This window comes from Ascaphus truei, chromosome 3 (genome assembly GCF_040206685.1).
Source record: "Ascaphus truei isolate aAscTru1 chromosome 3, aAscTru1.hap1, whole genome shotgun sequence".
Taxonomy (NCBI): domain Eukaryota; kingdom Metazoa; phylum Chordata; class Amphibia; order Anura; family Ascaphidae; genus Ascaphus; species Ascaphus truei.
Genome location: NC_134485.1, coordinates 258,822,546 through 258,840,267, shown reverse-complemented (window position 1 = coordinate 258,840,267; position 17,722 = coordinate 258,822,546). Strand labels below are relative to the sequence as shown.

General features: G+C 44.8%; 1 protein-coding gene across 3 annotated transcripts in view; it reads left to right on the top strand.

The window, feature by feature from the left end:
- MYO16 (myosin XVI) overlaps positions 1-17,722 on the top strand; it is a 539,667-nt gene that overhangs the window by 37,436 nt on the left and 484,509 nt on the right. The window contains exon 2 of one of the 3 annotated variants that reach the window (XM_075590716.1): positions 8,350-8,720. The gene's annotated coding sequence lies outside the window, so the exon portion shown is untranslated. Of the gene's footprint in view, positions 1-8,060; positions 8,721-14,943; positions 15,036-17,722 lie in introns of those variants that run through there. The other 2 variants (XM_075590715.1, XM_075590717.1) reach the window with 2 other exon arrangements.

Genomic DNA, 17,722 nt, shown 5'->3' with positions numbered 1-17,722 from the left:
CGGGGTGCTTTGCTCGGTATCCACCAATCAGGGTTCTTCAGATTTAACCCTTCTGTTTTAAGTGCACTTCATCAGTGCACTTGTTGGATTCATTAAATTTTTGTTTGACTGGTTTATCTTTGTTCTACTTGGTAACAAGTAGAATTGTTGTTCAACTGAATTGGCCGGCTTCGCCGGCCAATCAGTTTCAAACCAGATCAAAATAGAATCCCCTCTTACAGAGGTAAAAGGAAGGGTTCTGCATAGGCCCTGTTTTCCTGTGTGAAGCTGTGCTGGAGCCTGCTTCTCTTCCACTCAGAGTTCCCAGGCAATTGCTGAAGAATCAGGTTGTATTCTTTCTTTTTTTCTTTTATTCTTTATTTTTTGGTATACTTTGGTGTGGATCTGTGGGGGAGTATACTGTGAGTATACAGTGGTTTTTGTAGAGGGTTTGGGTGTTTTTTTTCAGGTTTAAAAACCGTTTTTGTTTTCACCCAGAGGCTGCTGTATTTCAACCCAGCAAAGCTGCAATTTGGCTGGCAGGAATTGCAGTCTCAACCCCTCTCCCCTCCCCCACCTCTGGTTGTTTTTTACTTCCAGTTTTCAATTTAATTTAAAGCCTGATTTCTTTCTTTTTCATTTGCAATTGAGAGCTCTGTGTCTTACTTTAAAACCTTCTTTTTTGTGTGTGGTTTCTTATAAGAGAGAGAGAGTTAAATAATTAAAGGGAGAAAGAGAAGATTACAGCAGGTTTTAAAAGCTGTTTTTCATTCCCTCCCTATGCAGAGAGATAGTTAATTGGTTCTTAAAAGAAACAGTTACCTCCCTGCATCTCTCTCCCTAAGCACTATTTCCTCCCTTACTTAGAGGCTTATTTCATTATGCCTGGGGGGAACAGGACTAGTGCAGCAACAGGGGCCACACCTGGACATCGGACTCCTAAAACTGGGGCCCCTAGGAGCAACAACCATAGCCCAAGGCCTGGTACTTCCAGTGCCCTGGCCACACCTCCCCCAGCTCCTCTTGTCAGTTTAACCCCTGCAGTCCCAGGTTCAACTTGGGTGCAGGTGGCAGCTGCAGGCATCGGCCCCGGCAATAACAATGCTGGGGCCACACCCTGTCTGAGCAGGAAGCTTGGGGTGAGGTGCCCAATGTCACCTGGCCTTAGCATGGAGATTTATGTTAGGGCTGTGGCAGACGTTGTGGGTCCCTCTGCTGTGGTGGCGGCCAGCAAGATGTACAGGAAGGGCATTTTCTTTCTCCGTACGCTGGCTGCCATGCACACCCTGGTGCAGAAAGGCATCAGTGTAGGGGGGACCTACATCCCTGTAGAGCCCATGGAGGGGTTAGGCACTAGGATTATTCTCTCCAATGTGCCCCCCTTCATCCCAGATAGCCTCATGCGGCTGCACCTGCAAGTCCTGGGAGACATTAAGTCTCCCATAACAAAAATTCCGCTGTGCTGCAGGGATAGAGCGCTGAGGCACGTGCTCTCATTTAGGCGGCAGGTACAAGTGCAGCTGCCGGGGAGCACAGAATCTGTGGAGGGTTCTTTTAGGGTGCCGTACGAGGGCATAATGTACACAGTGTTCTATGGCACGGAGGGAATTAGATGTTATTTGTGCAAGGAGCTGGGGCACACTCGTAGGAGTTGCCCCAAAGGGAACAGAGGACCTATCCCAACTCCTACACCCACCCATCCCTCTGCCAAGACACCCCGTACCGCTGTGCCCACCACAGCGGGGCCCTCAGGGGCCCAGGTCCCTCCTGGGACCACAAGAGATGTTGCTGTCCCATCTGGAACAGTGACTTCTGTACCTCTCCCTGGAGAGCGGAGAGAAGGAGAGGGGGTCGCCCTGGAGCGACCACCCTCTGTTATCACTGTCTCCCCCAAGGGGAAATACCTTGTGCCACTGTGCCCACCGCGGTGGAGCCCTTGGGGGCCCAGCCCCCCCCCCCTGGGACCACAGCAGATGTTGCTGTCCCATCTCGGGCGGTGACATCTGCACCTCTCCCCCAAAGAAAGAGGGAGAAAGGAAAGCCCTTGAGGGCCCAGGCCCCCCCTGGGACCACAGAAGATGTCACTGGCCCATCTCAAACAGTGACATCTGAACCTCTCCCCAAAGAACAGAGAGAGAAGGAAAAGACCTCAAGGGCCCAGGTCCCCCCTGGGATCATAGAAGATGTCACTGCCTCAACTCAAACAGTGACATCTGAACCTCTCCCCCCTACAAAGAGGGAGAAAGGAAAAGTCACCCCACAACAGTCACCCTCTGTTGTCGCTGTCCCCCCCCAAGAACACCTTACCCCCAATTTAAGCACCGTACAGAGTGTGGGGGAGCAGGAGGAAGCTCCTGTTATGGAGGTAGCGGCACTCTCTCCTGGGGAATCAATCCCCAGAAAGAGGAAATTTAAAACAAATAAGAGGGTGATTGAGGAGGCAGAGGAGGGTGAACCGTATTACGTTTACTCTCTGAAGTCTCTGAAGCGGAACGTAACATCAGTTCCGCAAAAGGTGGTCCTGTCCGGCCCACTGGTTACGATTAGCCAGTGTAAACCGGATCCTACACACGTACAGCCCCCCCCCCCTCGAATTTCTGGAGGGAATACAACTGAAGGTACCCAGCGTCTCTGGGGTGGAAGGGCAAAATGCTCAGCAGCATGAGGCCTTGCCCATAGATATAGACGTTGGGGTGCCTCTCAACGCCCCTCCCGGTTGGAGAGCATCCCCAGGAGAATTGTGCTTCGGTGAATTTGCCTTGCCGAATGCACCTATCTTTGGAGCCAGCCAAGATCCCCCTCCGGTTGTACCGCCTTCGAGTGTCGCACCTGAGGCGGAGTCAGGTTTTGCGTCACCAGAAGTAGGGGATGGGCTAGGGCTGACCCCCATGGTTGAGGATGGAGAGGGGGAGGCAGGTGTAGGTAGGGATGCTTTAGTGAGCACTTCGGATTTCAACTGGAGGCTATCTGACGTGAGCCCTCTTAGTGGGGAGTTTTGGTCTTTGTCAAAGATGACTGCCAGGCTAGACTCTCTCCTTGGGGTGCCTACAGAAGAGTGCCCTCCCGTGATTGAGGCGGATGCCCCTAACATTCCGTTTACTTACACGGCGATAGAGGAGACCAGGAGGGTAATGGGTACCTTTTTTGTTCAAAAGGTCACTCCAGAAACCGCTGCCTCTGCCATGCCGCCACCAAATACCCCTGAACATCCTACCCCGGTGTTGGAAGTGGAGGTTTTAGTGGACCCCCTCGTGGAAACACCGAAGGGGGAACCCACTTTAGGACTGAGAGAGACCCCCGCAGGGGAGGGTGAGGGTCTTGAGCCTTTCAGTCAAGAGGAGCTTAGGGAGTTGGGGCTCAGTGAGGAGTCTTCTGGCACCGTGGAGTCGGTGGACTCTTTGACCCCTGTTATCCCTGCCAAGGAGCTAGATGCTTTCCTAGAGGATACCCTCTGCAAGCATAAAAACTTTAAGGTGAAGTTGGCCCTTGAGAAGTGGAAAGATGCCATTGGTCATTCTCCACTCTCTCGGAGTTTACATCAGGGCCAACCACAAGGCCAAAATCTCTGGGGCTATCCATATTCGGGTCCTGAAGTTTGAAAAAGTGATGTGAGACCACGTAAAGGCTTCTCAGGGTATAGTACCCTGAGCACCTGTGGGGAACCAAAAAACTCCTGATTACCAATGGCGTTAAGCATCGGTACGCTAAATGTTAACGGCTGTAAGGATGGGTTTCGCAGGTTCCAGGTACTCTCCTTCTTGCAGAAGGGGAAGTATTCTGTGAGTTTCCTGCAGGAAACCCATACCACTCCAGAGGCTGAAGCCAGCTGGCATTTGGAGTGGCGAGGCAGTGTCTTCTTCAGCCATCTCACTTCAACATCTAGTGGGGTGGTGACCCTGTTCTCTGAGTCCTTTCAACCAGAGCTGCTGCTTGCCAAAGCTGTTGTTCCAGGTCGCCTGTTGCATATCAGGGTCCGACACGAGGACTACACGTTTAATTTCCTGAACGTGTATGCTCCTGCCACCGGACCCCTGAGAAGGCAGTTCTTCGTCAGAATGTCTGAATACCTGGAGACAGTCGACGCGGACGAATACGTGGTGCTCGGGGGTGATTTTAACTGTACCCTCGAGGCTCGGAAGGACCGGAATGGTCAGGAGCCACACCCGTGTTCTGCGTCGGCCTTGCGGGAGGTCATCACCCGCTACTCCTTGGTAGACGTCTGGCGAGAACAACATCCTGAGGCATCCACTGAGTTCACCCATGTTAGGGTGTTTAGGGGTGAACGGATGTCCTGGTCCCGGATCGACAGACTGTATATTTCCAGCCACAGCCTGTCGCGAGCCCAGTCCAGTGCCATTAGGCTGGCGCCGTTTTCGGACCACAATTGTGCGTCCGTGACGCTGATGCTGCTACCTGCAGCACCTTCAGCCGCTTATTGGCATTTCAACAATTCGTTGTTGGAGGACAAGGGGTTTGCGACGTCGGTCAGAGACTTTTGGATGGCCTGGAGAGGTTGCAGGTCAGACTTTGCCACGTTAGAGCAGTGGTGGGACGTGGGCAAGGTTCATCTGCGCCTCGTATGTCAGGAGTACACCAGAGGTGCCAGCGGGCGGCGCGATGCTGAGATCGAGGCCCTCAGGGAGGAGGTGCTCGATCTCGAGAAGCGGCTGTCTGTGGCGGGAGACCAATACCTGCAGAGTATGTACATGGAGAGGAAGTGCGCTCTCCGGGAATTGGAAGATCGGAGAGCTCGGGGGGCGTATGTGCGATCCCGCATCAACTTCCTTCGAGAGATGGATCGCGGGTCGCGCCTCTTCTACACGCTGGAGAAAAAGAGGGGAAACCGTAGACATATCACATGCCTGTTGGCAGAGGACGGTACCCCTCTGACTGACCCGGAGAGCATCCGGGACAGAACCCGGAGATTCTATGTAGATCTTTTCTCTCCGGAGTCCATCCAGCCAGATAAATGCAGGGTCTTATGGGAGGGGCTTCCCACGGTCGGTGAGGATGGAAGGGAGCGGCTTGAGTTACCTTTGACTCTGGCCGAGCTCTCTGAAGCCCTCAGTCTCATGTCCCGCGGAAAAGCGCCGGGGCTAGACGGGCTGACTGTGGAGTTCTTCCGGTTTTTCTGGGAGATGCTGGGACCTGATTTCACCGAGGTCCTAGCCGAAGCCCTGGAGATCGGTGAGATGCCACTTTCGTGTCGGCGGGCAATACTGTCTTTGCTGCCGAAGAAGGGGGATCTCCGTCAGATCTCTAATTGGTGACCGGTCTCACTGCTCAGCACGGACTATAAGATCGTAGCCAACGCGCTTTCGCTGAGGCTCAAGTCCGTACTGGCAGAGGTGATTCACCCTGACCAGTCCTATACTGTCCCGGGCCGGAGCATTCATGACAACATTTTTCTGGTCCGGGACCTGATGCATTACGCACAGAGGACTGGTCTATCACTCGCCTTCCTGTCCCTAGATCAGGAGAAGGCGTTTGACAGAGTGGATCACCGTTACCTTATGCAGACCCTGCGGGCGTTTGGCTTCGGCCCACAATTTGTGGGCTTTCTCCAGATGCTGTACGCTTCTGCAGAGTGTCTGGTGAAGATTAACTGGTCCCTGACGGCACCTTTTGTGTTTGGTCGGGGAGTGCGTCAGGGATTCCCCCTGTCTGGGCAACTGTACGCGCTGGCCATTGAGCCCTTCCTCTGCCTACTGAGGAAGAGGCTTACCGGGCTGGTGCTGCGGGAGCCCGACATGTGGGTAGTCCTGTCGGCTTATGCCGATGATGTGCTCCTCGTGGCCCAGGACCTAGATGATCTAGAGCGGGCACAGGAGTGTCAAGAGGTCTACACCGCGGCCTCTTCTGCTCGGATCAACTGGTCCAAGTGCTCCGGCATCTTGGTGGGTCCCTTAAAGGTGGACTCTTTGCCCCCCACGTTTCGTAATATCTCGTGGGGGAGCGATACTCTCAAGTATCTGGGAGTCTACCTGTCTGCTGCAGAGGACCCTGCCCCAGAAAACTTCAGTGATCTTGAAGAACGGGTCATTGCTCGTCTGGGGTCATGGGTGTATCTGTCGAGAATGCTTTCCCTTAGGGGAAGAACCCTGGTGATTAATCAGCTAGTGGCCAGTCAGTTTTGGCACCGGCTGATAGCCATGGGTCCGACCCCCGAATTTATCAACAAGATCCAGAGGAAGTTGATGGATTTTCTCTGGATGGGGAAGCATTGGGTCTCTGTGGGAGTTGCGTGTCTCCCTTTGGAGGAGGGTGGACAGGGAGTGGTGTGTGTCCGCTCCCAGTTACACACTTTCCGCCTCCAATACCTGCAGAGATACCTATTCGCAGATCCGTCTCCGCAGTGGTGCCAGCTGGCAACCTTTTTCTTTCGCCAGCTGCGCAATATGAGGTATGACCGGCAACTCTTTTTCATCAGGCCCGAGGGTTTAGGTAGAAACCTCTCAGAGCTGCCGGCATACTACCGGGACTTACTGAAGGCCTGGAAACTGGTCTCCGCGACCAGGAAGAAACAGGCGGTGGGGATTGATTTCCTCGCCGAGCCCCTGCTGTATAATCCGGCAGTGGGGGCTCGGATGTTGGATTCACCCTCTATTTGCCGCCGGCTAATCCTGGCACAGGTGACCAGAGTCGGGGATCTCCTGGACTATGAGCGGCGAGATTGGGTAGGGGCAGAGGTGCTCGCGCCCCGTATGGATCTGCGTTCTGCCCGCGTCCCTCGTCGTTTGATCCAGGAGATTAAAGATGCCATACACACCGACTCCCGCACCTTCATTGAGGGGGTATTGCAGACCGGAAAGCCTTGTCATCCTATCAACTTCGGCTCTCCGAATCTTTGCATAGAACCAAGGTCACGGCAACCCCCTCGGGCTCTTCTCTCCCCCAACCTCAGCAAGTTGGGGGAAATGTCCCCGGCATGTTTCCGCGGCATGCCGAGGAAAGTCCTGTATTCTCTGGTGCTCCATATAGTGCATTACCTCGCCCTTGTCACCCGCCCAGACACCATCTGGAGGCGGGTATTCCCAGCGAACGAGGATGAGAGACCCCGGTGGAGGGAACTCTATTCATCTTTGGTTCCCCGTCCCACCGGGGATTTGAGTTGGAGAGTCCTCCACGGAGCACTGAGCACAGGAGAGTATTTGGCACACTTCACGGACTCCCCCGCCACCTGTCCCTTCTGTGGCGAGCGGGAGTCCGTATATCACATTTATTCGAGTTGTGCCAGACTGCAACCCCTCTTTTCCTTCTTGAGGAGCTTGCTCCTGCTGTTCTGGTTGCACTTCTCACCTCATCTTTTTATTTTTGGGTGCCCAGTGTCCCGGGACAATAAGCCTAGGGATCTCCTGGTCAACCTGCTCCTGGCATTGGCTAAGGTAGCCATTTGTAAAACCAGGAAGCAGTGTTTGGAGGGGGGGGTCCCGACAAACATCGTGGTCATGTTCCGGGCGCTGGTGCACTCCCGTATTCGGGCAGAGTACTCGTACACCGAGTCTAGTGGGACGGTTTCAGAGTTTGCCTCCCAGTGGGCGTTAGGCGGGGTGCTTTGCTCGGTATCCACCAATCAGGGTTCTTCAGATTTAACCCTTCTGTTTTAAGTGCACTTCATCAGTGCACTTGTTGGGTTCATTTCATTTTTGTTTGACTGGTTTATCTTTGTTCTACTTGGTAACAAGTAGAATTGCTGTTCAACTGAATTGGCCGGCTTCGCCGGCCAATCAGTTTCAAACCAGATCAAAATAGAATCCCCTCTTACAGAGGTAAAAGGAAGGGTTCACAGTGTAGTGTAGAACTTGCATTCATTTGGTTTTACCTTGGCATTGGTATGCAGGCTTATGACGCTTTGGCCAAAGGGTTAACTAAATAACCAAGTATTTAATATTATTATTATTGAAGTATTTTACTTTATACTTTTCATCATATATGTTTTGTCAATGGGATGTAGCATTGGGCACCCCCTGTCCCGTGTGTATGCAGTACCCGTAGTCACTCTAGAGCGTAAGAAAGAGGGCTACATCTATATTTCCAAATTATTATGCTATTAAGATAAACACAATTTGGTCTTTTTATATATTTTTTTTAGCAGACAAATTATACATACTTATTGGTACGTATTATGTGATACTGAAGAGACAAGTGCAGGTGTGAGAGCTGTATCTTTAAGAAACCGAGATTCTCTCCAGCTTAGATACATGGTCACAATTGCTACATTCCCACTGTTCCCTCTTTTGTTTGCTCTTGTGTGACAGCCAGAAATCAACGGGAGCTCTTTCTCATGGTGATTAGAAAACAGCCTAACATAAGATGATCTTTCTTTCCTTTCTTCCTTCCTTCTTTTTTTTCCCCCCTTCCTTCCGTAAGCCTTGAAATAAATATTGAGTAAGTTGGAAGGATTGAGACGCATAGCTCCCACACATATTTAAACAAAAGAGGTAGAGGAAGACTGATGAACAACAACAAAAAGGACAGTGTGTGAGCCAAATCGGCTTCTGATGTGAGGGGTCTGTCCTGGATGCTGGTGATAGTGAAAGCTGCTGTTGGATTTCCACAAAGCAGCTGCAATTAGAGCTTCATCTTTGTCTTCGTGTATATTTCTCTCTCATACTTCCATCATGTATTGGAGGACCTTAAGAATCACTCTGCTTTGAAGATCTTGAACGGAATAAACTGGGGAGATAATTGGAGCTGAGAGCCAAGCGTGCTTATTTATCAATAGATCCCTCTTCAAGTAGGTAAGTGAAAAAACATAGCTGCTAATTAATCTAAGGGCAATTGATCATTTATGCTCTCATTGTTTCTGCGATTTAAACTTTATATTGTAAACCTGTCATGCCTGTAATTATGGACGTGATTGTGGGTTGTTGTGGAAGTGATTTTGGTTTTTATACCGTGTCAAGTTTTTTGTTTTCTATATGGCCTTATATTGTCAGTGAATGATACCTTCCGTACAATATGTTGTAGGTCAAACGGGATTTAAATGAACCTATACCTAAAAGTGGTGATACTGGTTTCTAAAATTATTCTGTGAGAAAGCTTAGGGAAGGCAAATATTGTTGTTGCTAAGGACAAGGGCTGCTTGAGGATAAGAATGTCACATATAGACATAGCCTGTGCTCATTTGCTGAAAATGGATTGTAGAGTAAAATTTGCAAACATTCTAAATGTAGGCTATATGCTTGTTGAAAATTTACTGGGAAATGTTGAATTATTTTTTGGAAAGCAAACTACATCAATGAGCGATATTACTGAAGTGTGTATGATGTGCTAACAAATTCTATCAGAGTGTATCGTGTTACTTATATCACCATTCTCAAAAAATTGTCATACTTTGTGTATAGTAGATGCAGGAATGAGCATGTTATACTTATACTTTATGTGAATCAATAAACATATGTTATACAGTACCTTCGTACAGATTTGCTATAGACCCAGTGTGAAAACCTATGATCAAAGTGAGGATTTTCTCGGTGTTATACAGTATGTGTTTAAAGCAGTGATTCATTTTTACATTGTACAAGTACACCTGCTGCAAGAAAATAATTGTTCTGAAGACTCCTAATTAAACTTATTGCCTACTCATCAGACTATGGCTAACAAAACTGTTTGACTGATCCAAGCAGTGTTGTGTCCTGAACTTGTGGGCAACACACTTAATAAGGTCCCAAACTGCACCTCAGTGTGTACAGATGTAGCAGCCGTTATTGCTCCCACTGGCGCATTGTGGGACAACAAAATGCGCTAGCGGGAGCAGACTCCATTGTGAAACAATTAGCCGCATGTAAAAAAGAGGCGGGGGCCAACACACTATTAACTTGCTGGCGCGCTGCCAACCGGTACAATAGCACATGCTACATCTGTAGCTGTCAATCACGACGGAAGCAACATGAATGTTATAAATGCGGTCAAGCCTACTTTTGTGGGGAAATTCGCATGCACTTATTTTTGCAACACAATGTTCCTCAGGAATTATGAAATTATTAGGAATCTGACAGGAATTAAATGCTGTTCTGCTACTTGTTCCTTACTTCAAGCAGGAATACCTACTGAAGTTTAGATACAAATGAATTCTTCACTTATGGTAGCAGCTTTTCCCCCCCTACCAAAACACCAGTACTGTAGATGTTATCCATTAGATATTTTTTTTATTCTATCTTAGATTAAAATATATTGGTCATTAAAAACATTGGTCATTTAATTAAAGAGGAAGGTACTGCAACAGATTCAGATTAGTTGAAGAAATTAGTCAGAAATTCTGCCTACCCAAGTCCCATTATTTTTTGCAACCTTAAAGCCATTAATTATTGCAAACGTTTAAAAGTTTGTAGCATTTCTTTATTCAAAACTAATAAACTTGATACATTATTTCCGGCATGTCAAAGGGATAGTTATTCTGTCACTAATATGTCGATTTTATTAAGCAATAAAAACTATGAAGGTCTACTGGACTGCTTGTTGAAAGGCCAAATAAAGTTTATAAGGTAATTTTAGTGGAAACATGGAGAGAACCCCAATTCAAAATCTTCTACAGGATGTGAACAGTATTTTGGACTAAGTATTTAATCTCAATTAATAAATGCTATTTAATGCTACAAGTGTGATTTGGCAAATCCGGATCTCAAACATTGTTTATGGACGTTCTCCACGATAAGTCCATTTTGGTTTGAGACCTTAAATTATAGCCAAGAAATCAAAAAAATAAAAATGTTAAAGGACCCCCTTGTCCTTCTTTTGGTAACATATATAATTGGCGAGAGCTATTGTGTCTGGTTGAAAATGAAACAATAAACTTCCAATATATGAGTTGCCAAAGCCTCATACAGTGTACCCATTATTTGACACCTGAGCTACTGTAGCTGAGAAAAAGGAAGTCCACTTTTTACAATGATTATGGGAGTTTGTGGTCTTGCAAGTGTGATGGTTGTGTCTCTCTTTTTTTTTTTTTTTTTTTTTTAGCCTTTTGAAATGTTAGTAGGTATGTAGAGCAGGGGTGGCCAACCTGACTGGGAGTTGGAGACACAATTTATCAGTGTCATTGTCAAGGGACCGAAAAAAAAAAAAAATCAAATGAATACATCATTTATTATACAGAACTCTCCCCCTCCTCACATTCACCTTCTTTCTGCTCACACTCACCTCCTCTTTCCTCTATCACACTCTCTCCCCCTCCACCCCATTCAATTACCCCCCCACTCCACTAAATTCTTCCACCTCCCACTCAATTCTCCGCCCCACACAAAACCACTCAATCACACACACACAATCACACAACTCTTCACATTTTTGCTTGGGTCACTGTCTCTTGTCCCGCGTTGATGAAGTGGTTCTAGAAGACACCCAGGTTCCAATGCTGCAATTTACAAGACCAAAATGAATTTAGATGGGTTTGCTGCTTTAGGTCTCGCTCAAACAGAACACGATGCGACATGCGCGCGCTTACGTGCTGAAGAACTGAAGAAGAAGTTCATAAGCGGCTGGAAAATTAAAGTAAACAAGGCACCTGGGCCCGATGGCAGACATCCAAGAGTTCTTAAGGAGTTAAGTTCAGTAATAGCCAAACCATTATATTTCATATTCAAGGACTCCATTTCCACAGGCTCAGTACCACAAGATTGGCGTAAAGCAGATGTGGTGCCTATATTTAAAAAGGGAGCTAGATCACAACCAGGGAATTACAGACCTGTAAGCCTGACTTCAATAGTGGGGAAACTACTTGAAAGTTTAATACAGGATAATATTCAGGAATACCTAATGGAAAACAAAATTATTAGTAATAGTCAGCATGGATTTCTGAAGGATAGATCATGCCAAACTAACCTTATTTGTTTCTTTGAGGAGGTAAGTAGGAATTTAGACCAGGGTAATGCAGTTGATGTGGTCTACTTAGATTTTGCAAAGGCTTTTGATACGGTTTCACACGAGGTTGGTGTACAAAATAAAGGAAATTGGACTCAGTAATAATATATGCACCTGGATTGAAAACTGGTTGAAGGATAGACAACAGAGGGTTGTCATAAACAGAACTTTTTCAGGTTGGGCTAAAGTCGTGAGTGGAGTACCTCAGGGATCGGTACTGGGATCCCTGCTTTTTAACTTGTTTATTAATGACCTTGAGGTTGGCATCGAGAGCAAAGTCTCCATCTTTGCTGATGATACAAAATTGTGTAAGGTAGTAGAATCAGAGAAGGATGTAATTTCTATTCAGAAGGACATGGAGAGACTGGAAATGTGGGCAGGTAAATGGCAGATGAGGTTTAATACAAATAAATGTAAGGTTATGCATTTGGGATGCAAGAATAAACAGGCGACTTACAAATTAAATGGGGATACATTGGGAGAATCCTTGATGGAGAAGGATTTAGGAGTGCTTGTAGACAGCAGGCTTAGCAATAGTGTCCAAAGTCATGCAGTAGCTGAAGGCAAATAAGATCTTATCTTGCATTAAACGGGCAATGGATGGAAGGGAAGTAAACATAATTATGCCCCATTACAAAGCATTAGTAAGACCACACCTTGAATATGGAGTACAATTTTGGGCACCACTCCTTAGAAAATACATTATGGAAATAGAGAGAGTGCAGGAAGAGCCACCAAATTAATAAAAGGGATGGACAATCTAACTTATGAGGAGAGGCTAGCTAAATTAGATTTATTTACATTAGAAAAGAGGCGTCTAAGAGGGGATATGAGAACTATATACAAATATATTCAGGGACAATACAAGGAGCTTTCAAAAGAACTATTCATCCCACGGGCAGTACAAAGGACTCAGGGCCATCCCTTAAGTTTGGAGGAAAGGAGATTTCACCAGCAACAAAGAAAAGGGTTCTTTACAGTAAGGGCAGTTATAATGTGGAATTAATTACCCATGGAGACTGTGATGGCAGATACAATAGATTTGTTCAAAAAAAAAGTTGGACATCTTTTTAGAAAGGAAAGGTATACAGGGATATACCAAATAAGTATACATGGGAAGGATGTTGATCCAGGGATTAATCCGATTGCCAATTCTTGGAGTCAGGAAGGAATGTATTTTTCCCCTTAATGGGGTTTTTTGTTTGCCTTCCTCTGGATCAATAAGTAAGTATAGATATAGGATAAAGTATTTCTTGTCTAAATTTAGCAAACAGTAGGTTGAACTTGATGGGCGTATGTCTTTTTTCAACGTCATCTACTATGTAACTATGTAACTATGGCAAAAAAAAGTGACATCTCCCACCATTTCACAATTGCAAATCAATGGCTAATTAACACTAATTTCTATGACATACCGCTTATTGGTATCACTAGGACTGTTTAATGCTGAATTAATACAATTTTCATGTATGCAAATATGTTGAAAATCGACACCCATTTATGAATAAATAATTCATAGTGAATACAGTGGTAATTCTAAAAAAAAATCACTTCTATTTCTTAATAACACCATTTTTTAACACAGCTATATAAACCTTTAGTGAACCTAGACCATGTATTATAGCAAGCGCTTGCGCGCATGACATTGCGCGTGCATGCGGCGCACACGTTTTGTGTGTATAGTGTGATACCCTCACTGTCGTCTAGGTGCTGGAATAGGGAAGCTATGGGACTTTCCAACACACAGAGAGTTAATCTCCTAGAGAAGCCAGCAGCAGCTGGCTAATTGAGCAGGCTAAACTCCTGATTGCTCATGGAGTTTTAAAAGTCAGGAAGTGACTATATATAAAGAGAGACTGACTGCTGTTCCCAGAGAAGGGGGACATAGAAGAGTTCTCCCCAGCCATGTGAAGCTGACACAGTCCCCTCTCGCTGGACGGTGGCCGTGGAGCCTGCTGGGACTGCCTGGGTTGATAATTCCAGGAAGAAGGAAGGATGAGAGACCGTGCTAAAGCGGGGATGTCCTGTCCTTAACATTGGACTTACAGAAGAGAGCTTCTCTGAGCTCTCGTGGGGCTGAGCTCCCCTAGGAAAGGAGGCCGTGCTGAAGCAGGGACGTCTGCTCCAAACCCTGGAGTAACAGATAAGCTAAACACTTTATTGCTGTGTTCAGACACTATATGTTCAGCTATAATAGTACCTGTTTGGGGTGGCAACCAGCTTAGCTGTTCATCCAGGTAGTAAGGGTTGAAGCTGAATGTTTAGTTAGTCTCCTAAGAGGAGTAAGAGTTTCTTGTATGATTTTGTTTTGAATTAAAGGGATGTTGGGCCTGTTAGTATATTATTTAGAAAAATACTACATTTCCTGCCTTAAATCTGGACAAAATATTCTACGCTATGACAGACATCACAATAGATAAACTGATGATGCGCGCGACTAGGAGGCGTGGCCATGACGTCACAAGGGTAGGCTTCACTGTGATTGGCTCACAGTGTCGTGGCACGGCAGCCGCTGGAAAATACTAATTTCTTTGTCATTCCACACAGCTGCCACGCCATTCCACACAGCTGCCACGCCAACGCTGTCTGCCATGCGCATGTGTGCGCATGCTCTTAGTATAATACAAGCCTGACACAAGTGATGCAAAACAGATTCAAATTCCCCGATAATTTTGCTTTAGAGATGCATGTCAGTTTAGCAGCTTTACTTGATGAATGTAAGCTAGCAGTGCAATTTTCATATATCTGTTCAGTGCGTAAAAGTAGTTTTCACTTGCATATACTATATTTTAATCAATATTCAATTTTCTTTAATATGTATGAACATAAACATAAGACTCTAGGTATTACATTGCTTGCATAGACATAATACTTTTTTTTATTTTTATTTTAATTAAGATACACAATGCGTGTTAGATTGCCAATATAATATATTGGCATCAAATTAAAGATATTCACATAAAAAAAACACTTACTATGATGCAGTGTGAAAAAAACAGACATCTGTTCTCCACACACTGGGATGTAAGGAACAGCATTGCTTGGATAACATATCACCATGCTGCCTCAGTTGCTATAGCAATTCCAAACCAATGAATGAACCACATCACAGAGAGTGAGGGGAGTAAGTGTGACATTGATTCAGTTGTACACCGGAATATGTGGGAGTGAAATTTGTCAGGACACAATTTCTGGTAGGGAATGCAATTTCTATTTATTAGAGTTATCACAGCTGTGCATATTTATTTTCATACTGTAATCCTCACAACATGTTTTTATAGTTTAACGGCTTTGCATGCTTTAGATAAAATAGCAATCAAAACTGCATGTGTTTTTCCTGCATCATCAATCCAGTCTTTTTCTCGATTTGGTGATGCCTTCAATTTCTAGATATTTTCAGCAAAATTCTGGCATGCATTATATATGTAGATAAACACGAATCCAAGAACACTTTGAAAATGGGAGTTTAAAGGAACATAATCTTGGATATGTGAAATGTAACTTTTCCACTGATTCTAGATTCTGCACCATTTATTTTAATTGAACGAACAAAATAGATTTATTAACGTGCTGAGCACACAATCCTATTTTTGAAGTCAAGGTAATTTTATTGTATTAAATTGCAAATAAACGGATATGAACTTTTATATAGATTTCAGATGTATTCTCAGAATGAATTTGCTCAATTGAGAAAAACTACTGCAACATTTAATGTGAGTTTAAAAATAATAACATTTACTGTATTATATGCTTTGTTTTTGTGCATGGGTTGTAAATATTCAGTTTGTCTACCACAACATTCCTTTTTGTGTATTGCATTTAAATTATTTTATCTTGTAAACTGGTGATTCACTTATCCTACAATATTTATATCTGAGCTATCATTCTTCATTACGGTTTTGTCAAGGTAAATTGTATTTGTTGAAATGTTTAGAATCCGTTTACATCCCCTCCACCTAGGTGGGAATTTCAGCTCAGGGCACGCAAGATACTTACCTCCGTATGTGCTGCCAGATAAAGGGTTAAACATTTTGGTCTACATATATGTATATATAACACATGTGTAAATACAGTATGATAAAATATTTACTTCTAAATATATATATATATATATATATATATATATATATATATATATAATAAAAGTATTTACCTTTAATATACATTATATAAACCTACACATATACGAGAGGAATGAGAACATATATCCATAAATCATGGGGTTTTTTTGATGATTGTTCCTAAACAATCCTAATTGCTACATATATTTACAAATACCAACATTTTGTATCTGCTTATATTTTAAATATAATATTTATTTGGTATTATTTAGACTTATATTATCACACTTGTTGACAAAGTCTATGGCTGCATGATTAAACATGGTGCCCTTGCTCTGAGGGAGTGTTCAGGGGCTGTTGTTGTCAGTCAATTCCGATGCGAGGTCACTGCAAAGTACAGTAGCCCATCATGCAAATGTTGCCATAAGCTGCAAAGCAGTCTTTTAGTGTAAAGGCCTATGTACACTATAGGGGGAGGTTTATCAACATAAAGAATGTGCGAATAGAAGTGTGTTTTGACACATTGCACCATTTTCTATTTGTGTCATATGTAAAACAGGTTTTCCTACATGTGACACAAATTGTTTGCCAAACATATATATCCCCCCTCAGACCTGGCAGATTTTCTTATGCAAATACAGGATAAAAGTGACACGCAAGTCACTGGGACAGAGTTTGATACATTTCATTATAATCTATGTGTCATGTAATTCATACCATTGACACTTCCCAAATTGCAAGTTTACACACAAGCCAAAACTTGAAGCAAAGACCTTAATACATTGATACACAGAGATGGAAGATGAAAATGACACAATTGCATCTATTTTGCCACAAATTTGCTGTGTATGTCACATCAATCTTGTTTAATGATACAACTCAACAGAGTTGTGCAGGAGGACAATGTAAAGTAAAATTGATGTAAATATTGTCTTTTACGCCGTGTACCTTAATACATTATTATATCAAGCTCTTGGCTGCAATTTTTGGCCCATGTGTGTAAGCTTGCAATTTGGGGAGTGTCAAACTTTCTATTTTCTAAGAATTTGCACCAGATGTAAGAAACGTACATATGACACAACTGGGCTACAAATAAAAATGGAAATGTGTAAAGACACCGTTTCATTGCTCTAAAAAGTAAAATTGTATTGTTTTGCTCATAGGGCTAGATTACTTAAACGTCAATACAGCTGCATTAAAATTTGGCATTAAACAGTGCTAGCAATACAAATAAGCAATAACTCATAGAAATCCACGTTAATCAGCACTACTGTAATTCAGCAATTGTGGAGGGTTTATGCAAAAGGGGTTTCTTCCAAAACGGAGAAAATTATCTAACCCATTTAATGCCCGAGGCGAACAATTACATTGTTATCCTTCGGACATCAGAGGTTAATATAATGCAACGGTGCGCAAACTGGGGGGCTGGAGATTTGTCTGGGGGGGCGCGAGCGGTTGCAGAGGCCCCACACTCTTCCCCCAAGGCATTTAAATTAGATGCCAGGGGATCGCGATAGGTCCCTGCAACACTCCACTTACCTTGCATCAGCCGGCTGTGTGATGCATCACCATGGCAACACAGCATCAAATGACACAGCGGGGCCATGTGACGTGATGTCACACGGGTCATTTGACGCGGATGCAAGGTGGAGGGGGGGGGGGCGCGAGAACTGGGGCAATCAAGACAGGGGGCCCAGCAGCAAAAGTTTGCACTCCCCTGATATAATGTATAAAATAAATCCAAATTATACTGTTCATACAGAACATTCATATGTGTACGTATTACACCTTTAAAGCTGCAGCTCAAGCTGTCATTTTTT